This window comes from Cryptomeria japonica, chromosome 1 (assembly GCF_030272615.1).
Source record: "Cryptomeria japonica chromosome 1, Sugi_1.0, whole genome shotgun sequence".
Lineage (NCBI taxonomy): Eukaryota > Viridiplantae > Streptophyta > Pinopsida > Cupressales > Cupressaceae > Cryptomeria > Cryptomeria japonica.
In genome coordinates this window covers 547,059,855-547,083,761 of record NC_081405.1, presented here as the reverse complement: position 1 = coordinate 547,083,761, position 23,907 = coordinate 547,059,855, and positions in this window count along the sequence as shown.

Genomic DNA, 23,907 nt, shown 5'->3' with positions numbered 1-23,907 from the left:
GTTAGGCTAATTTAGAAGGTATTAGAAGAATCTAGAAGGGGGTTTAGAGAGGCAAGTAGGAGATGTAGGAAAACTCAAGTGGATGGGGGGTAATTTTAATTAAAATAAATTGCTTTATTTCAGCAAAATAGATGCAAGTGGGGGATTTAAATAAATTAGATTTATTTATTTGAAGTGAACAATTTAATTAAATGTAAATTTAATTAAAAAGAGTAGAAGGGGGATTTTAATTAAATAAAGTGATTTATTCAATTAAATGATATGAAAGGCCTAAGTGAATTTAATTAAATAAATTGAATAACTTAATCAAATAGATGAATGTGAATGATTTAATTAAATAGAGGAATGAGAATAAAATGAATATTAAATATTCACTTAGGAAAGTGGTCATTTTTATACGTCTACATTTTGCCCCTCTTTAAAGTGACGTGTGTACACATGTTAATTCAAAGAAAAATCTGATGTGTTGCCAAAATTTGATCGGTGTGATGTTGTGCCCCATATTTGATAAATGGTATTGATAATGCCCCCTCAGGAGATGAATCAAAAAAATTGAAAATTTGTTTGAGTGGATAATCGTTGTAGATTTGATCGCATTTTAAAATTTTGTCTATGTTTAATGCTTGCCAATTGATTCATCTCTCGCTAATGATGTTTGCTAGGGTTAAAAGCAAGAGCACGAGCAAAATACAGGCCCCACCTACTAACCCTAATTTACTTTTACCCTATAAAAAGGCAAAAAGAGATTTTATTTGTATCATTTGCACCTTTTGACTTTTGGTGAGAGTGACATTTGGAGAGTGACAAGATGTTGGTTCCCTATGCTTTGCACTGATTCGAGCGCATTCATCGATATCAGAGGCCCGCCACATATGGTCCACTTATAAGTCATCTAAATTTTGCCTCTTTTGCTTTTTGTTTTGTCGATTTTGGTCACGTTTTAAATTTTGTGTCAAATTTTCACGGTTTAGCATGTCCGGTCTGTTTCTTAGCGCATACGATACAACAATTAGCACGTAGGGTTAGTGAACTAGGGTAGCGTCTAGGAGTCATCGGGTAGCGCGCCACAGGTTTAGGGTAGCATCTAGGAGTCGTCGGATATCGCCCACAGGTTTAGGGTAGCTCATAGGATAGAATAGCGCATAGGGATAATAGGGTGGCACATGTGGGGAACAGGGTAGCGTGTAGGGTAACCCAGTGCATAGGGTTCGCAGGTTAGAGCAGAGGGTAATTGTGATAGTGCATAGCGTAACCTAGCACATAGGGTAAATTTTTTAGTGCATAGCCAACTTTAGCTAGCGCATGGGAGGGTTTTCTTAGCACATGAGTAGGAAAAGAGCTAGAAAGGAGGGGAAAGGTAGTGGTGTGGGGGGAAAAATAGATGAAGGAAGATAATTGGGGGGTGGGTAGGTATTTGCCAAGTGCTCCGGGATGGGTCTTTAGCCAATTTTGTGCCTGATGTGTTGATGTGCAATTGTTTGATAGATTTTTTAAATTGCTTTTGCTATTGAAGAACCAAGTTGATTGATTGAATGATGATCTTGATTTTCGTTTGATTTGGATTGTGGATTTTTGCCTTGCCATTGAATTTGATGTCCGATATAGTTCCTGATATGGATTTTTGAGTTGTTTGCATTATGGGTCTTTTGATATGAATGCTCAATATGGTGCTTACGTTATGGGTCTTGATGTTTGATATGAAACTTGATTTGATACTTGCATTGTTTCAAGCTGATTTGGTTTAGATTTTGATATGGGATTCTTCGATATGAAACTTAATTTTATATTTCGTTGTTTCAAGTTGATATTGATTTCTCTGTTTCGATATGGGTTTTGATTTTAGATACGGAACTTGATTTGATATGTCATTGTTTCAAGATGATTTGATGTTCTAATTTCAATATGGGATTTGATTTTCGATATGGAACTTGATTTGATATGTTGTTGTTTCAAGTTGATTTGATGTTAGATATATCAGATAGATGTGAAAATTGATATGTGGACATGTTTTGTTGTTATGGGAATGACTTAATGTACTGCAGTCACGAGAGCGATTTTCAAGACCATGGTCTCTGATTCCTCGATTGACATAGCCAGATCGGGATATTATTAAGAGGTTTGGGTTGTCCTCTTTATTGGAAATGCCTCGATATATCATTAATCGGGTTTTGTTGACAGTGTTGGCAGAGAGGTGCAATAGTGACGCGAACACCTTTTACTTGGCTACTGGGCAGATTACAGTCACCCCAGAGTATTGTTATCAGATTCTATGGATTCCTATGATTGGAGCTCTATTGCCTTATGAGCAGACCAAGGAGGATGGGACAGAGGCTCTTTGCCAGATATTCCATGATGATCAGATTTGCGGATATGAGATCCCTTGGCAGGATTTCATAGATTTTGATTATGCCCCACTACCTTCGGTATTGGCAGGTTTTGTAGGTGGCTTCTTGTGTCCTGACCGTAGGTCGAAGGGACTGGCAGTGGGATGGGGATTGCTACTTGAGGATATGGTGACACAGGGTCCCAGGTTTGCATGGGGGTCATGCATGTTGGCCCATCTATACGGGGCTTTGCATCAGGTGGTGTATTTAGGATACATCAGTTGATCAACCAAGGTCACATTATTACAGGTCAACGAGGCCACTTGCAGATGGGGATAGGCCAGTTGGTCAGGCTTATGCATATGGGTACATAGGGATAGTTGTCCAACGTAAGATGGTCAAGCTAGAGCATTGGAGGAGGGTGTTGGATGACATTGATATGGTCATCTGGAGACCATATATGGATTGTGAGGTGTGGGTGAAGGATGAGATAGAGATGCCCTATGTATATATGTCACGATACTTGATGGGGAAAACACCATTTGTCATTGAGAGGTTCTTGCATAGGCAAGTTCAACGACATTATGGTCAACAATAGGGTGTACCGCAGGGAGCATGTTTATATGCTTTTCAGAGGCAGGATGTGCCAGAGTGGGGTCCAACTATTGATCGTGCAGTATTGATGGAGGAGTATATGCATTTGGTCAGATAGATATGGTACTATGGGTTCAGAGTGGTAGATGCTAGGATGACAGAGGAGTTTGGAGCACTCTTCATGCCCCATGTCATAGCATGGATATCAGATACAGCGGAGATGATTCCTGCTTTTGATGATGATGAGGATGAGCAACGTGAGAGGCTAGGGAGACGGAGAGATGAGGGATAGGAGTTGGAGGAGGGATATAGGGATGGTGGAGGAGATGATGAGGGAGATGGGAGGGGAGGTGGTAGAGGGAGACGAGGAGATAGAGGAGGGGGTGGAGGAGATAGAGGGAGGATTGGAGGAGATGATGGAGGAGATAGAGGGAGGAGAGGAGCTGGATTATTCAGGAAAGAATTTGGTGAGAGAGGGAGGGGAGCTTTGGTGGTTGGAGCTGGTGGAGTTGGCCAGGAAGGTGAGGTGATAGCAGTTGTGGGTGGGATGGATGAGTTTAGGTGGCTGACTCAGAGGAGGAGATCAGATGTATTACCTCCACCGGTTCCTTGGACAGGGACAAGGATAGGGGTACCATGACACAAGTACCCATTCAGGTTTGGGTACCCACCCACCGAGAGGATGCACAAATTAGGTCCCTATAGTTGTTAGTGTAGCAACTTCAGGCTCAAGTACTAGCTCAGTAGCGCCAAATTACATAGATTACCACAGAGTGGGATATAGTGATAGAGCACTTAGGTCGAGCAGAGGCTCGAGTGGATAGCTTGGAGAGAGTGGCGGCTGGTGGTTCTGTGAGAGAGACATTGAGAGAGATGTAGTATGCAACCAAGGAGGCTGAGTACTACAACCATTTATATGAGGATGTGGTTCCTATAGATCACAGAGCTCCTGGCTATGCTGTGGTGAGATCTAGTTGATCCATGTGGACTCATTCGAGAACAGAGAGCAGAGGTCTGATCGGGGCATCTCGACATGATCCATCCAGAGATCTAGGTGTCGGGACATCTACTGCAAGACCATCAACCTTAGGAGATAGTCATACCAAAGAGACTTGTCTCCATTGTATTTTGATCATTGTGTTGTACTGTGACAAATGTGACATCTTTTGTATATTTTGACCATTTTTGAGATATATATACAACACCAATTTTTTGATCCACATGTGCTGTGTTTTTATGGATGATGATTTATGCATTGATATGATGGTTCCATGATGATGATATGATGCTTAGATAAATGCACTTGATTTTCTATTTTCTTGATATGATTGATGATGACGATGTTGTGAGATGTATCTTGAAAATGAGATGTATGGTAATGATATGTTGTGAGATGTATCTTGAAAATGAGATGTATGATAATGATATGTTGTGAGATGTATCTTGAAAATGAGATGTATAATAATGATATGTTGTGAGATGTATCTTGAAAATGAGATGTATGATAATGATATGCTATGAGATGCATGATAATGATATGCTTTGAGATGTATCTTGAAAATGAGATGTATGATAATGATATGCTATGAATAAATGCAAATTTACATGATATGCAACTAATTTGTAAAATGATATGCAACTAATTGATCATCCTCATTATGTCGCTTGTCATTCCTATATAGTCACAAGTTTTTTCTTTCTTTGTATTTATCATCATCAAGTTGTTGATATATTGAAAATTTATACAAGCATCATGGTATATTTGAACCATAATGACCTGAGAAAAATTTACATGGATTTTGATATTGCAAGATGTCACAAGCGTCGAGGTATAATTGAACCAAGACGACCTGAGTGTTGCTTGCGTATAAACAGACAAGATTAAACCATTTGTATGCGCAAAGTGGAACAATGTCTTCAGTGATATGTCGTGAATCACATCTCGAGATAAGTATTTTCACAGTACAAGTGATCGCCTCATAGACAGAAAACTAAAAAATATCAGAGTCTCCAACCACTTTCTCTAGCTTGATGCATCGTTGAGAAAATTTAGGGGATCCAATAATTCAAAAGGTTCAAGTGCAAAAATAGTCAAAAACTTCATGCAAGATGTTAACAAATTATACTTCAGAAAATCATCCATTATGCGTGTTGAAGTTGTTGATCGGATCAGTGTGTTTTTCTTTCTTGGCTGCTGGAATTGTTGTTGACAGGATTTTCTCAGCATGCTGAGATTCTTGTTTGTTTGAATTCAGATGAATTTTGCCCTTAGTTATAGATACCGATCGATGTGGATATGTACAGTGATTACCAAGCCATGGTGGGATACGATGAACTGATATTCAGATGAGCAAGGATAGTGACTATGTTAAGTATGTCCAGGATAATGTTGTTGATAAAGTGTTGGGCAATGGCCAGTGGTTTTGACTTTTGGATACAAAAGATATGAGTAAAATGATAGATAGAGGAGTTGTTCTCTCACAAGTAGTGTCTATTGCCAGGTTTTCACCATTTGTTTTTATTGCACCTTTTTGTTGTTTTGATTTTTTTCTTTTTGTCGTGCATTAGACCACTCAAGTATAGTATTTCTTTAGATGGATGTTGTTGGTTAGTTTGTCGAGCACATCTCCTTCTGAAGTTGTTAGATGATAGGCGCCTGATCCATAGGCTGAGATGATGACATAGGGACCCAAACAATTAGGTTCAAACTTTCCCTTCTTTTCTCGATCCTATTGATTTCGGGGATTTTCTTTGAGTACGAGATCACTGACTTTAAAAATCCTAGGGATGACTTTGTGGTTGTAGATTCTGCACATGCACTGTTGGTATGCTTTGAGGTGATTATAGGTATGTTGTCATTTTTCATCTAGAAGTTCTAATTCTTGCAATATGTTTACTCGATACTCCTCATCTAGAATGAGGCCTTTCAAAGATACTCTGAGTGATGGAATTTCTACCTCAAGAGGTAAAATTTCTTTTGATCCATAGACCAATGAATATGGTGTAGCTCTTGTAGGTGTCCTAATGCTAGTTCTATATGCCCAAAGTGTCAGATTGAGTTGCACATGCCAATCCTTTCCTGCATCATTTACTGTTTTCTTTAGGATTTTCAATATTGTTTTATTTGATGCCTCTGCTTGACCATTCCCCTGTGGGTAGTAAGGTGTAGAGAAACGATGTTGGATTTTGAATCATTCACATAGTTCTCACACATCCCAGTTTTGTGAAGGGATGTTCGTTATCTATAATGATGGAATTAGGAATGTCGTATCTATAGATCAGATAATTAAGAATAAAAGAGGCAATTTGTTTTCCCATTACTGTGGTCATTGGGACTGCTTCAATCCATTTTGTAAAATATTTTGTTGTCATGATAATGAAATTGTGCCCATTTGAAGATGAAGGGTGTATTTTTCCTACTAAGTCAAGTCCCCACTGACAGAAAGGCCAAGATGTTGTAAATGGCTACAATTCCTGTGTTGGTGCATGGATAAGATTGCCATGGATTTGGCACTTAGGACATTTCTTTGCAAATTGATAAGAGTCTTTCTCCATTATTGACCAATAATATCCCATTCTCAAAAGTTTTTTAGCAAGAGTAGGACCACTTGACTATGTGCCACAGATACCTTCGTGAAGCTCATGTAAAGCAGAGTCAGATTCATTACGATCTAGGCAACGAAGAAGAGTACCATCTAGACCTCGATGGTAAAGAGTATCAGTAGTTAGGGTATAATGGGTGGCTTGCTGGATAAAGTTGCATTTTTTATTTTGAGATAGGTCAATGGGTAGGGTATTTGTTTTAAGATACTCATAGATTGTTCCGTATAAAGGAGAGTCTAAACTGGTTAAGGCATAGATAACATGGGATGCAAAATTGTCATAGGCTGGGGAAAACAGTTGCTCTACCAGAAACTCATAATGACTTTGTTGCTCTGGAATTTGTAGTAGTGAAGTGATAGTAGCCATTGCATCGACTACTCTGTTGTCCAGCTTGGGTATTTTCTCAAAGGTGATGTGTACAAAGTACTATTTGAAGTCATCCACCATTCTTTTGTATGGCAGCAACTTGTCATCTTTTGTATGATAGTCATTGTTGATATGATTTATGACTAGTTGGGAATCTCCATAGACTTTTAGCTCCATGATTCTCCATTCCATGACCATTCTGATTCCTATGACTAGTGCCTCATACTCAGCAATGTAATTTGTGCATGGAAACATGAGTCTATATGATCTTGGTATGGTGTGTCCTTCAGGAGTGATGAACAAGATGTCGGCACCTGAGCCATGTTGAGTGTAGGAACCATCAAAGTATAGGGTCCATTACTTGGTGGTAACCGTAAGGACATCCCTATCTAAAAATTCGACCTCCATTGGTTGCTTATCTGGTAGTGGTGCTTCAGCTAATTAATTTGCAATTACTTGTCCCTTGATAGCTTGACGCTCTGTGTAGTGGATATCAAATTCACTAAGAATCATGACCCATTTAGCTAGTCTGCTTGTGAGAGCTACTTTGCTGAGTAAATACTTCAGAGGATCAATTTTCGCTACTAGCTTGATTATGTGAGCTAGCATGTAATGTCAGAACTTTTGAGAAGAGAAGACTACATATAATAAAGCCTTCTCAATGAATGTGTAATTGAGCTCATAGCCATTTAATGTCCTACTGATGTAATAAATAGCTCATTCCTTGCCTTCTTGATCTTCTTGTGCTAATAGTGACCCAAATGATATGTTCATTGTTCATATGTAGAGAATGAGTGGCTTTCCTGCTATTGGTGGTACTAGAATTGGTGGGTTCATTAGATATTGCTTGATTTGATAGAGCGATTCTGCACATTTGGCTTCCCATCTGAACGGTAGACTTTTATCTGCTAGTTGGGTGATGAATCATCTGATTGGTTGGACTCGTTCTTGTAGAGATCTGAGTTGGCTAATATTCTTGGGAGGTGGCATCTCCATGATGGCCTATACCTTCACTGGATCTACTTCAATGCCTTTTGCTAACACAATGTAGCCTAATTATTTTCCTGATGTTACCCCGAAGACACACTTCTTAGGGTTGAGCATGACTTGGAATTTCTCCAATCTTTCAAATATTTTCTCTAATATGCTCAGATGTTCTGCCTGGGTAAATGACTTAGCCAGTAAATCATCCACATAGTCCTCCATGAAGGTATGCATCATATCATAAAAGATTATCATCATTGCTCTTTGATAAGTTGCCCCAACATTTTTTAAGCCAAAACACATGACATTCCAACAATACGTTCCCCAAGGATAGGTGAACGTTGTTTTATCTTGATCCTCTGAAGCTATCTTTATTTGATTATACCAGAAAAACCATCCATTAATGATAGCATTGCATGGCCTGTTGTGAGGTATACATTTATGTCGATGTTGGGCCAAGGAAAGTCATCCTTTGGACAGGCTTTGTTAACATCCCTAAAATCTGTGCATATCCTGATGCTTCCATCTAGTTTTGAAACTGGCATAATGTTTGAAATCCATTCAACATAGTCTATAGGTCTAATAACTTCTTTAGTTCAACTTTGACCATTAGTGCTACATGTGGATTCATCTTTCTCATTTTTTGCTTGACTGGTTAGCTCCTGGAGTAGTAGATAAATGATGCATGATTAAGTTTGGATTTATCCCATGCATATCTACAGGACCAAGCAAAATTGATTTTCTTTTCTTTGAAGAATTTGATAAACTCTGGTTTTTCTTCACCGGTCAGTGATGCTGCTAAATGTACTTTCTTAGTTGTTTCTTTTGTACCAATGTTGATTGATTGAGTGGGCTCAATCAATATGGGTGATCACTCCTGATAGTGTTCAGGAAGAGTGTCAAGTCTCCCATCCTTAGGTTCCTTAAAAGGGTTTTCACCCTTATATGTGTCCTTTATTTTGACTTTTTTGTGATCTAGTGCTGTCATTGACTAGTTTTCAGCATTAGATACTTTATTTCTTTCATTTTTGCGACTGAGAGACTTGGCACCCTCCTGATTGCAGATGTCGTTACATTGTTTGCTGGTAGAGTCTGTTTCTAGGTTGACAGTACATAGGTAATGGATAATGGAGTCATCATCTGGGAAAATAGGTATGTCATGGTTTTCCAGGTTCATCCCAGACTATGAGATCAGGAAATACGAGTGGTTAAGAGTCATTGGGTGGGTCGAGGTTGGTTGCGGCAAGTGTCATGATAGAGGAATCGTTAAGGTTGTCTAGGATATTGGATAATTTAATGATATTATTGAGGTCTTCGATGGTATCATCTTCCATGTAGACTTGCTTGTAATGTCGTTGCTTGTTTTCATTGGCTTCGTAGATATGTTGTAGACCAAATTCAAGCAGTCTAAACTCTGTACCTTGTCCTTCTTGAGAAAGGGGTGTATGAATATTACTCTTAGGAATATTTTTAGTAATATTTGAACAACTGCCCCATTCATAGTCATTAGAATCAGTCTCAAAAGTATTTTCCCAGAGGCTTTTAGTGTTGCTGACAGGTATGTTGTGAGGTGAAAAGAGATCCCTGATAATTGATACCAGTCTGATAGTTTTCTCTGATTTTGTATCAGAACCTGCTTGTACTCTTTAGATTTGTTCATATATTGTCTCTCCTTGGGGAGTAGTGATATCTTCAAGGGGTGATTCTGCCTTGTTTGGAATAGGTTCCTGAACGTGGTGTACTTCTGCATAAGATGCTTCTTCTCTTTGAATGGCCAACTCCTCTTGTTGTTTCTCTTTTTCCTGGTGTTCTCGCTCTTTCCTGATTGTTTATGTTGATTCTTGTAGTGCCTTGTGCCATGAGTTCTCCTTGTATTTCTTCTTTTCTTTCCACTCAGGTTTTTGATATTTGTTCTTCTTTTGCCTTGGGGGTAGTTTGTGTCCATATCCTGATCCTGTTTTGTCCCTAGAAAACTGTGAAGGAGGGTCTAATGGTTCTGTAATGCCTTCTTGATGTTTGCCTATAGGTCCTTTGCCATTGTATCCCATCCGCTGCATGATCAAGAATCCCTTTCCATATTGTTGTGTTGGTATAGCTACCTCCATAGTAGTAGCTTTGACTTCTTCCTCATCCTTGTATAGCCAACTAAGGATGTCCTTCTTTTCTGATTCATGTGCTAATGTGCCTAATTGGATAAATTTGCCATCAAACTTGGTGATGGGTTATGTTGCTTGATGTGTTGATGCAGAAGGCTACCCATGAGATTTTGGCGATGTTGGTAAATTGGTTAGACACATGGGTTCAAAAGAGTATTCTCCCATGCCTTTATCTTTGATTTTCATCTTTTGTTTGAAATCCATGGATAAAGATTTGAGCTTTTCTTGATGATGATCTGATGCTGAGGAAGTTTGGGCTTCCCTGTTATGTGGAACTAAGTTGTCTTGGGCTGCCCTCATAGCATTGTAATGTTGAAAGGGGTTATTATCTACTGATATAGAAATCTCCTCCCCATTATATGGGAATTTGACACACTGGTGGTAATTTGACGGTACCGCTTGCATTTCATGTATCCAAGGATGACCCAATAAAATATTATATGTGAGGTCTATGTCTAAGACTTGGCACATAGTGCCCCTTTGTATCGGTCCTACCTAAATAGGTAATATTACTATTCCCTTGGATGATCTTTCTTCATCATCATATGCTTTGATGGTGATATTTTTGTGTAGATCAATAGACTGCTCAGAGAAGCCTAGTGCATGGATAAGTTTTAAGGTACAGATATTGAGCCCAGCTCCTCCATCTATTAATACTCTTTTAACTCGATGTTTGTAGACTAAGACTTCAATGTGGAGAGGAGTATTATGCAGATGGCTTAACGAGATATTATCATGCTCAGAAAAGGTGAGATTATGAGGCCCTATCATGTGAGCCACCATGGCTTGAAATTTATCAATATTTAGATCTTGAGGTACATTTGTTTCCAATAGTGCTTGTTCCAAGATGTCTTTATATTTTGCTGAAAGTTTGAGTAACTCGAGTATGGATATTTGAGCAGGGGTTCTATGCAGTTGACTTACCAAATCATATTGAGTCTTTCGAATAGTTGTTGTTGATGATGTATGCCCTTTCAAGACATATTTTTGAGCTCTGGTGGTTACATTGATCGATTCATGTTCGTGTTTGTCTTTGATTTTAATCACATTTACTTGATTGTCATCTATCGATATATGATTGATGGTGTTATTGTATATGTGATTGATGCGAACTCCTCGTGTATCGTTCGATGGTGAAGCTCCTTCTTTATTATAATTTGGAAGTGGATTTTTAAAGGCGTCATGATCACCATTTATTTTGAGACCATTGACTATTAAATCACCTCTATAAATCATGTCTTGAACAATTTTTTTAAGCCTCATGCAATCATTTGTTTGATGTCCTTTGTTTCAATGAAAATCACTGAAGTGTGAGTCATACCACCAAGGTGGTTTGACCTGGGGTTCAAATTTGTTTATAGCTAGTAATGTGATAATCTTGTTTGCCAGGAGTTCTCGGAATCTTGATTCTAAGGATTGCCCCAATGGTGTGTAAATGCACTTATTTGGAAAATTGTTGGTGTTACCCCTTGAATTTGGATTAGGTCCTCGATTTGTGTTGTTGTTTTGGGTATTGTTGGTGTTGTTTGCATTTGAAGTTCCTGGATTGGTATTTGGTGTATAAGTGTTAGTGCCTTGGTTAGCACCCTTTTGATTCTGGCAACTTGAGGATTACTTGATAAAGCCAATACTGGTTGTTTGGATTTTACATCATTAGCATCAATTCCTCCCTCATTACTAGAGTTCTTGTTTCTGGTCCAAAACCTAGATTTGTCCAAGTTATTATTGTTCTAGTTGTTGAAATGAGAGTTGGATGAATTAGTTCCTTCTTTGAAGAACTTCAATGTTCCTTTCTTTATACATGCCTCCTCTACTTGGATTCCATTTTTGATCAACTTGGCAAAAGATGGTATGCATTGGAGCTTGAGTATGTAACTCATCTCACTATTTAGATTGTCGATGAAAATTTCCATTTTCTTTTTTGGGCACATCTCAAGGATATCTCAAAACCATCCATCTCCAACATTGAAGAAACACCATGAACGTTTCATTGTTTTTCTGTTTGGTATTACATACATATAGCATGGTGATTGTGTGTTGAATATTGTAGGAGTATTGAGTGATAAATTTATTGACCAACTCATCAAAGGATCTGACGGGAGGTGTAAGTTTGGATAACCACTCCATTGTTCGTCCTCCCAAGCTTCTTGGGAATAGCCTCATCAAATAGGTGTCATCATGGGCAAATTCAAGGCTCATGGTATAAAACTCCCAAAAATGATTGCGAGGATTACTATTACCATCATATTTGTCATATTTGGGTATATGTTAGAATTCGGAGGAAAAGGTATCATGTTCAATCTCCTGTCAAAGGGGTAAGGACAAATTTTGTTTAAGGAATATCACACTGTTGGCATTTGCATTTATTGTGTAACAGTGACCATGGGCGCATTTTTTTGCTGAGGGAAAGGTTCTTCCCTTTCGTCATCCTTAGTTCGGGCATGAATGTGTTCTAGTATGTTATGTTGTTCAGATATGTTCTGCTCAGGTTCACATATTTCCTCTTCTCTTATTTGTTCTTGATAAGTATAATTTCAAGACCTTGTCCTAAATATTTCAGTGTCGAAGTCTTCTGGAATCCTAACTCCTTTACTTGTTAGCATGGGCACGTATTTTTCTTTGTCAACTTCTATGAGTCTTTCCATAAGTTTTTGAAAGGAGGCACTTTCTTGACATTCTTGGAGGAGCTCCTCAGTAATCTTTGTGTCCTCTAGATTTGGATATTCGAAAGGATTTGATAATCTTCGACCCATACTGGACTCTAGTTGTGGTTCACTTTGCTTGTTTTGTTGAGAGCGAGTGACAATGGGCATCTAATAGAATCTTTCTATGACAAAGGGGATGAACTCCTCTTCTTTGTGTTGTTCGGGGGTTGGTGGTTCAAATCGAGCTATGTTATAAGTGATGCAAACTTCCGGGAAGAAAGTTGGATTGATCTTTCCTCCACAATTTAAGCGTTGACTGAATCTTGATTTTTGGCAAAAGGCTATACTTATCAATGGCTCTTTGTCAAATTCATTTGACTTGTCTTGAAGATATAAGTGCATATGACGGACAAATATGCAATGAGATTTGAAGAGTTGGCGATTGATGTAGAGAAATCTATTTTGTTTAGAAAGTTTTCGAGAACTAGGTTGTTGTGATGAAGACTTTTTCTTCTCAAAATATGAGGAGTGGTCATACACAGGTGATCACTGGTTTCCTTTGATTTGGTTGGATTATGATACTTGGTTTGAAAACTTAAGCCTAGTCTATCAAATTAAGGTTTAGATGCCCCCCTCATGACAAAGTGCATCAAATGATATAGAATAAGAGTTTCCTAATATGGAAACTCGATTTGACAACTTAGGTTTAAACTAGGTATGCTTTGATTATCGATTCCATTTAATTAGCGGACCTTTTGATTAGTGTGATGATGTTACCTGATTTTGATAGGAGAAAGTGTTATCTTTAGCTAGTTTTAGATTTTTGACAACTGTTGTTCTAAGAATGACTTGTTTGATTATTTGATTGTTTGGAATAATTGCTAATGTTCTGATTCAAGTTTTTACCTGATGAGGTCGACTGAAGATCCAAAAGAATGTTTGAAACTGATGTTAAAAATTTTCAAGAATGTTCAGTTTTGCTCTCTTCTTTTCACAGTTTTACTTATGTGCTAAGATAGAGACTGGATGCACTAAAGTTTGACTCAGATGCACTGTTTAAAACCACCAATGTGCTAAGTTGTATGTGTTAGGCGCTAAACTAAACTTTTGACTTTTGTTATGTCAGGAATGGTTACGTGCCAATCTGTCCTGAATATGCGCTAAAGTTGGCCCCAATGCACTAGGCTGATGTTTCAACGCGCTAATATGTCTTTAAGAAGCGCTAATGTTTAGTTTCCAAATGTTCAGACTATTATGCGTTATTTTTTAGGATGAATGTGATAAGTTTAAGCTTTGATGGGCTAAAGTTTGCTTCAGATGCGCTAAGATGTTGCTCCTACGCGCTAAACTGCTCTGCTTTGTTTTGTTTTTGGGTTTTTCTAGAAATTTTAACACTTTTTCAACTTTGATGGATGATTTTCTGAAGTATAAAATGCAAACACAACATGAAAAAGATAACCATTTTTGCTTATTCTAAACAAAGAGTGTATGTTATGCGAGGATGTGTTCAAATCCCCAATGTTTTCACAAGTTTGAATACAAAAAAAATAATTCAGGCAGACTCTTTATTCAAGGGTCATCAACAATACCATATCCCACTAGTCTTGATACTCCATCAGCTCAAACAGTCGTGTCACCCCCTAGGGGACACCCATTTTTTTGCCTTTTGCCAGAAATTAACCCAAAGTGAATTGCTTCACAATTGAGTAGCTATCTTGGGAGATATTGTTAGTTCTGATACTTAATGTAAAGAGTTGATGCCAATAGCTAACAAGATGAGAGTGGGGGGTGAATCATACAAACTTAAACTTCCATAAAATCAACAGATTCAACCTCGGTAACTTATATTTCAGCAACTTAACCAAAAACTGCTAAACCTGCAAACTTATGAACACATAATCATAATAACACTCATAATGCTAGATTTAACGTGGAAACCCAAATAGGGAAAAACCACTGTAGGATTTTGGACACACTAAGAAATATACTCTTCTAGAGTATGCTCGGTTAAAAGAAAATCATGTTAAAGATTACAAACACATTGCTAGATGTGACCCGGTTAAGGGATTTCCCTCAGATCTATTAGGATCTTCACTTTGTTAGAAGTGACCTTGTTAAAGGATTTCAAACACTCACTTAGAATGTTACCTTGTTAGAGGGTTTACATATAAGATTGTTAAGTCCACTCGGTTAAGATATTTTCTGTCACTTACAAAATAACAGTAATAAAAATCTATCTACAACTTCACATCTAAAATGCTAAAGCAGATTCTTATTTGCTCAAAACAATCTAGTCATAGGACTTATCTTGTCCCTCTGCTAGGCTTTCTACTCTGTTATTCAAACAAGTCTTCAAGCTTCTATGCTCGGTAGCCACTATGTAGCATCCCTATGCATACACTTGCCCATATACATTGTTTATTAACAATTTCTTATTTATAAACAATTGCTAACCGCTAAATCTCCTTGATCACATTTCCCATGATCAATCTTAGCCATCAGATCTTCAAACTTGACCAGGTTCAATGTATCCTTCCGATCTGAAAATGTTTTACCTTACCTTAGGACTTGCATTCCCTTCTTGGAACTTGCATAAGGTTATTGCGGTTCAATCTGCGCTGTAGATCTTCCTACCGATTTTCCTTTGCCATAGATCCTTAACAAACTTCATGCACGACATACCAATAATTTATACATCTCTAGCTAATCATTGTCCTTCATTAAATAATGCTTTTATCCATCCCATGTGCAGTGTCATAACTCAGTTGCAACTCAATAAATACTAAACTATGCTCGGTAGATATTTCGCCTTCATTAACGGATATCGATAACCTTAAGGTTTACCGACTAGGTTCATTGCTCGGTTGCATAGTATAGTATTAACCTTACAATCAACAACATATGTAGGATATCAAAACAATCTAAACATCATGATCTCATCATTGTCTAACTCAGTAATAGTTGCCCATTGAATAACTTATTCCTCCCTTTATTTATCACATTCTTTCGGTGTCTTTTACCGACATCTTAATTCTCTTCTAATCAATCTTCTCAAGGTATGGCAACATCATACTGAATCAGATAATCAATTTCTTGACATCAATGACAAAATAATGCTATAAAGATAGTTATCATCCTTCTTCAGTTATATCAATAATCTTCAACAACCTTCTCAATATCCTTATTGAATATCAACAATCTTTCTTACTGTAATGCCAACAGATATATGGTGAGTAATCTTGGGGGCGGATTCTTCCCCACCCTTGCACTATGATATTGAAGATGTCTAGATACTAACTCGGCTCAAGGTTTCTATTTCTAAGGTTCATAATCAAGCTTCCTATTCGGTCGTCGGTGATAAACTCCCTCGGGAGGCTTCTCAATCTTTGGAACAAAGGCTTTACATGTTGTAAAGATACTAGGGAAAGGCTAATCGCTACATGAAACCGTTGAAAGGGGCTTTCGTCACCCTCCACTTTTGATTATAGTGGGTTGGAACACTTGGCGATAAAGTCATTTCTCACTTAGGTTGTTCCCCTCTCACCGACCATTTAAATGGCACTCTAAGAGCAACTCTAGAGGGCAAGCCTGCTAAAGGATTTAAAATGTTTCAAGTAAAGAAAGCTTTTAAGAGTGGTTTGGCTTTTTGGTCACCTAGTTAAGGGGAGAGCATATACCTCCCACTTTTGAGACAAGGCACACAAAGTTCTTTTTATCCTTCAAAGAAATGATTTGTTAATTTCTATTTGGAGATGTTGCTCCACAAAACATGGTGTTCTTTTTAACTCCCAGATTAGTGATTTTTTAAACTAAGTAATGAAATCTTGGTCAACAAAGCAAATTTTTCGAGATGGTCAACAAAATGAATTCGATAGGGGAAAGATTTCCCTTTTACTTTATCTAGAACTTGAAAACAAGAGAGGTTATTTAACTTATGCAAGAAAAAGTAATGGATCCTTTTAGACACCAAAGGATGGTGAGGTTCTTTTTAAGACTTTTCATAAATAAAGGTTTGTCTTGTTCTTTTTAAAACCCAAAAACGAAGTGTTTTTCTCTTCCTATAAAAGCAAGGTAAGGTTTTGTTTGTTGTTCTTTTTAAGTGCCCCAAAGGAAAATGAGTTCAATTTTACTAATGAAGAAATGAAAAAAACTTTAAATAGCTAACTTAACCAAGTTAGAAATAAAAATTTAATCACAAGCCTAAACTTAGTAAAAGAAAAATCTCCCAATCCTACAAACAAATGTTAGTTACCTGCAACAAAAACTAGTTAGAAAACAATTTTTTTAAGGTGGACCTCTACAAGTCTAATTTTTAATCTCTCTTACAATTTTATTTTTCTTTCTGTGTTTGTGATGCGCTAATCTACAGACCCCATGTGCTACAGAATGGAACTGATGCACTATCCTAAAGCCCAGATGTGCTACATTGTTGTCTAAATGCACTACACTAATGTTTTAATGCGTCGAGACCTACATGAAATAGCAGAAATGCTATGCACTAAAGTTAAGTCGGTATGCGCCAAGGTATGGTCTGAACGCGCTAAACAGTTAGCAAGATGCACCAAAGAAAAGACCAGATGTGCTAGAGAATGGTATACATGTGTTGATTCAAGTTTTTTGCGTACCTACAAAGTTAGTCCTGCATCAAAAATGATTTGATATATGGGGTTAAGCCCCACGGTGGGCGCCAAAAATGTATGCGGGAAAAGTGGTGTGATGAAATGAATATTACGAATTCAGGACTAGTCCACACACCAATGGGACTCTTGGTGCAAGTTATGGAGCTATATGGAATAGCTCAACTTTCCAAGGGATGTTCCATTGTTTCTCTATCTCACAAGACACCTCAAGCCAATGCCTTTACTCTCATATCACTGTGAAAAGTGACTTAGGAATGACAATCATGAGAATGAGGGATGTTTGATTAATCTAACATGAATTCAATCCTAAATGTGCATGATATTAACAAATATGAATTAGACTGGCATGTATATGATGATAAGATGAAAGGATTAGTAAAAAAACTATCCTAACATGATACACTAGCTTAATATGATTATTATGATTAAGAGAAATACTTCTACAATGCTTATTAGATTATTTCTATTCAAAGAGACTAAAATACTTGATAAAAATGAGTATAGATTAGATGCATAAAACTTGGATCCTAGGATGATAGAAGAATGGATCTATTTATAGGGAAAATAGGGAAATGAAGGGTCAAGATTGGATGATCCTATCAAGGGTCAGGATTGAAAGTTATCAATCCATGTTTACAATTCTCACCAATTAAATGGTGATAATTGTCAATATAAGACTGCTTGAGAGGAGATGTAAGAAGCATTAAATGCTTGAGAAGACCTTATGGTTCCCTTAAGAGGTAAGGGTTAAGGTTAGGTTAAGATTATCTATTGGATAAAGCTTTTATCCAAAGGATAAACTCTTGTGCAAGGGTTAAAGAAATAACCAAGGTTAAAGCTATTAATTATTGATGAAACCCTTGGGTTAGATGAGGGTTGAGTTAGAGAGAAATTCTCTAATCATGCAAGAGGGTTGAGTTAACCATTAATGGTTTGGAAGACTTTCAAGGTTAACTTGTTGAAGACATAAAGCCTTTAATGGTTTCCAAAGACTTTGAGGGTTTGAGAAGTGACTTCCCTTTGCTTAGGGATGTGACAATATTTACTAGATGAGTTAGGATAATTTAGAAGGGATTAGAAGAATCTAGAAGGGGGTTTAGAGAGGCAAGTAGGAGATGTAGGAAAATGCAAGTGGATGGGGGGTAATTTTAATTAAAATAAATTGCTTTATTTCAACAAAATAGATGCAAGTGGGGGATTTAAATAAATTAGATTATTTATTTGAAGTGAACAATTTAATTAAAAAGAGTAGAAGGAGGATTTTAATTAAATAAAGTGATTTATTCAATTAAATGATATGAAAGGCCTAAGTGAATTTAATTAAATAAATTGAATAACATATTTAATCAAATAGATGAATGTGAATGCTTTAATTAAATTAAATTAAATTAAATAGAGGAATGAGAATACAATGAATATTAAATATTCACTTAGGAAAGTGGTCATTTTTATACATCTACACAATCTATTGTGATGAAGCTGACAAAGGAGATTGAAGATCAGAAGAAGAGTGAAGAAAATCTGACTCAATTGCTAAAGGACAGATTTGATGAATGTTGCAGATTGATATATAAGAATGATCAGTTGAAACTTGAATTGGTGCAAACAAAGAATGATGGACAAGAACTTGAAAGGAAAATTATAATTTTGAGAGATGAGCTCTCTACTGCTAATGAGTACAGGGAGAAATTCAAAGCCAGTTTAGCCTGGTTACATGAGATGCTGGAAGGTTAGAGACATGAGAAAGATATGCGAGGAATTGGATTTGAGAAAGGAGAATCCTTTGGTTTTGGACAAAACAATCATCAGAAGATCAAGAAACCTCCAGTAAGACAGCCTAATGCTTATAAATTTAATGGTAATTTTTTTGTTTGTGGAAACTTTAGTCATATGGCAAGTCAATGCAGAACATAAATAATGGGATGATGAATAATGGTCCTACCTTTACCGGTGAATGTTTCATATGCAACAATTTTGGTCATAAGTCAAGCATGTGTAGAATAGTGATGAACAATTTTTAGAATAAGAGATGTTATGCCTATGGAATGTTTGGACATATCTCTAACCAATGCAGGATGAGACCAAATCAAATGAACTTCAAGCCTGTGCAAAGAAATGTTGTCTGTCATGCATGCAACAAATCTGGTCACATAGCAAAATTCTGCAAGAGTAAGAACATGAGAAACAATGGTCTGGTAAACAATAACAAATCAGATGAGAAGGGAAAAGATAAGATGGAAGAGATCAAAGATCAACATAAGAAGATGTGGGTTAAGAAGGAAGATTCAAATGTGCAAAATGACTCCACACCTAAATTCCGTGTTGGAACCTCATCCGGTAACTAAGGCACTTTGGCCTTAGGGGGAAGTTAATCATGTAGATTCTTAGAACCCCCTCTTAGAGACCTATAACTGGTTGTGGAAGGTTGTAGAATATCAAGATCAGTTATACAAATGATATCCGGAAGAAATCATGGTGATTTATCATTTCGGTGAGTGAATTCATGAAAAATAAGGTATCTGAAAGGCTTTTAGGGTTATGCATTTATTAAAACTAAAAGTTAGGTTTTAGAAAGATAAAAAGGGCATTCTATTATCCATTTTTTACAATGTGAATGAAGAGAGAGAGAAGAGTAGCGAAGCGATTGAGATCTTGCAAATAAATTAAGGCTTAAGAGTGATTCGACAGTGACTTCTTGCATCTGGTTGAGATTGAAAAGGTATTTAACTATTCATGAGCTATCTATTCATACCCTACTTTTCAAAATGGCATCATCTTCTGGTATTGCAAATCCACTTGTCGTTGAAATCATTGAGAGAGCAAGGCCCGTGTTTAAGAAACACCCATTTAAGTCAATTGAAGATGATCCAAAAGAAGCATTTTCTTCTGTACCCTACGGTGTATTACATAATGAAGATGTTAGGGCATACATACATTGCAACATTGAGGAATTGGGTAATGCAGATATGTTGTCTCTTTACACTAAACACATGATAGATGGTTTTGGGAATTTGAAACCTAACTTCAAGGCATTACAAGATAAGGGTTTTATTCAGTTCGTTCATTTCCTGGTGTTTGATGAGCTCGAATGGGTGAGATATGTGTTGAGACAAATTCATGATGAGTTTGTATGGTTGGATAATTCTCACAAGATTACGAAGCAGGCCACTCAAGAAGTCACTTGTTTGAATGCAACCAATGAGGTCCCTGGACTCCGGCATGTCAAGAACACAACTGTAATGGAGGTAACTGGATCCAAACATGATAACCGGTCAATGACTATCCGTGACATTGTTGAACATGGTGTGAGATTTACTTCAATGGTTATAGGATACAATGTCTACCAGTCCAGCAGGAAAAATTATGTATTTGGTACTACTTTTTATGCAGCTTATCAAATACTTAAAGAAAATAAGAGGTATGACTTGTGTGAGGTGCTTCTTAGTGAGTTGATGAGCAACTTAAAGAAGATAAAACATGATAAGAAGCATGTGTCCAAATTTGGTTCTCTGATTATCTGTTTGGCACTTTACTTCTTGAATGAGATACTTGGTGTTGGCAAAGTTCAATGGGCTTATGATAAACTAGTGGCAGTCCATATAAAGGAAGGGTTACAAGGATTGGGTGACACAGTTGCACAAAAATCTTCTTTGTGGGGATACTTCAAGCCATTTCAAGCTAAGATACAAATAACAGAGAGGATCCCAAAAGAAATTGTGGAGAAATATGAAAACATGGTATGCTTAATAGTCAACAAGGACCAATGCCATATGGAAGCAACTGAACCTAGGATAGTCTAGAGCATGCCCATAAAGTATGAGGTAGATGAAAACACACTTGATGCTTATGCTCAACACCTTCTCATTAAACGATGGATGAAAAGGAGAAAAGATTTGGCACATACAAAGAAAAAGACTTTCACTTGCGTAAGAAATTCACTGTGTCTGATAGGAAGATGAAGGTTAGAAAGGAGGTTGAACAACTTGCAGAATAGATGGGTATAACCAAAGAAGTTGTGCAAAGGGCTAGGGAGAAAAACATATTGAAGGAGGAAGATATGGTGAATCCTAAGAATAAATCGGTCTCCACTCCTCTCAAGTAGACCAAGCCTAGACCGAGCATGTCAGCACCTACCTCTGGTGTGCAGAAGCATGTCCCTCCACCCAAGCCTCAATCATCGTGAACTGGTGGAGTGGAGAAGAGGTAGAAGTAGAAGCCCCAAAAGGAATATGTTGCAGCCACTCCAGAGGAGGAAACTAAATCTGATGAGGCAGTGCGCGAGGTGAAGAAGACTGCTACCTATGCTAGGGTAGTAAGAAAGCCCCCATCCAGTGAAGCCCAACCAATGAAAAAGCCTAAAACACAAAGTGAGCCATCCGATAATGCTAGAGTGAGAAAAAAACAAAATTCAGAATTGGATAAGGGTCTTAAGTCAGGAAAACTAGAAGGTAATTATGTATTTGTCCCTCCTAAGACAGTAAATGAAATAATTGATGAAGTGATAAAAGAAGGGAAGTTGAAAAATCTACCTGTATATTATGAGAATTGTGATGATAAAGAGCAAAGAGCAATTGAGGAAGCCGTTGTGCAGTATATTAACATTTTTAGCAAAGCATTGATAGAGTTATCATCAATGATTCAAAAGGAGTTATATAAAAGTTTGGATGCCCGAAGACATACAGCCAGTCTAGACGACGAAAGATTAAAAGAATATACTTTAGTAAATCTGTGTCATGTTGCATCAAAGGATTAAATAAAAATAATTTTGGGACTTGCAAAGGAGATGTATCATAGCAAACATAGAGTGAATAAAATAATGTTTTGAAAAGTTGATGAAGTTGTTAAAGAAACATAGGGTATATTGAAGAAAATTTTGAAGGAGAATCATTTTCAGATCAATCCAAAGAAGGATGATCCCCAACCGGAAGAGAAATCAAAAAAAGACTCTTACGTTCCGGCAACTCAAGTTCAAACAGAGGCCCCTCATGAGTAGAAAGATCAAACAACTAAGCAGGATGACCTAGTAGGAACGCATGCACAAGAAATTGCAGATGATACCACTGATAACTAGGCAGTTGGAGATTCTGGTGAAGTAGTGCAAGACCCTCTAGTCATGGAAGTTCATTCTGAGCATGCAGTTAAGGAATTTGAAGATGCTAGTGTGGAGAAGGAGAAAGGAGAAGAGAAGGTTGATGAGGCACTGGTAATAATGGCAAGAGCCACTATACCCAAAAAGGGGAACAAATTGTTGCAGATGATGACTTCTCTCATGGGCAGATTGATTTAAAATCTTTATCTCCCATCCAAGCATTGAAGTTAGCTACCCTTTCTCAAGCCAAGGAAAGTGAGGACTTTCTCAAGTCCCACTCAGAAGACAAGGAGCTGATAACTCTTGCTACTGGTGTTTTGGAGAATATTTTGCCTTCATTCAAGAAGAATACAACTGATACACCCTTTAATAAGCTTAGGAATATTCTACATGCAATTGATTCTCATTTTGTATCCTTGGAGACAACGACAGATATAAATTTTTTGAATAAATTTGATGAAATGAGATTGCAATCCTTTTTGAAAGTGATTGAGGATGATAGGGCAATTTTGCAATTTGCGGTGAAGAGTATTGAGGATGCTTTAGATGAAGGTGGTAAGATATATAAGTCATGTCTTGTTTTGCCAAAATTTACTTTAGACATTGAAAAGAAGATTAAGGAATATGAATGGCAGTTAGTTGCAATTTCATAGTCTTTTGTCCCTCACTCGGTTTTTGCTAGTAGTCTTGAAGCTCAAGTTATGGATTTAACAAAAAAAATCAAGAACCTCCATAAGGAAAGGAACCAAATTATAAGCAGAGAAGGTGATTTTAGGAGTCTTATCACTCCATGGTTAGATGCATTACTTGGTAGCCAGCAATGTAGTAAGTGTTATGGGAAAGGCTACACCTTTAGATATTAAAGGCATAGAAATCTATGCTTACATGTTCATCACTTTGATAAATATTTTGGATTATTTTTTAAGAGGATGGAATGAGTATCTAAAGTCCCTGAAGGCAACGTATGCAGACATTTTCAATTTTTTGTAAGTCATTGTACATATCCTTCATCATTTTTGGTGGATTTCTATCTATGGCATTGTTGTCAAAGGGGGAGAGAGTGCGATGAAAAATGATGTGTATTCTTAGGGGGAGCTTGTAGATTCTTGGAGAGTTTAAAATTTTGATATTTTGTAGTCTTGAGTGTACAATTCATTTTTCACGGTGTTGCCATTAATGCCAAAGGGGGAGATTGTTGGCAAGAGATATTGTACCGGTGAAGATTCATGTATGGAGATTGTATAGGGGTTGTCATTAATGACAACTCGGTCAATAAATCCTATCTGGTGTATGCAGATTTGAGCTACCGTAAGTCATATTGTTCATGAGGCATAAGTATGGAAGGTGGAATATATTAACTAGTGGAATATGAGATCATTGTGCATATCTTGATATTGGTGATGTAATTTTGGATGTGGTGATAGAGGCAATTGATTCATGATTCGAGGAAGCTTACTTCACAGTTTTTCCCTCCAATGTTGATTCATGAGAGAAATCAAAGGTCCA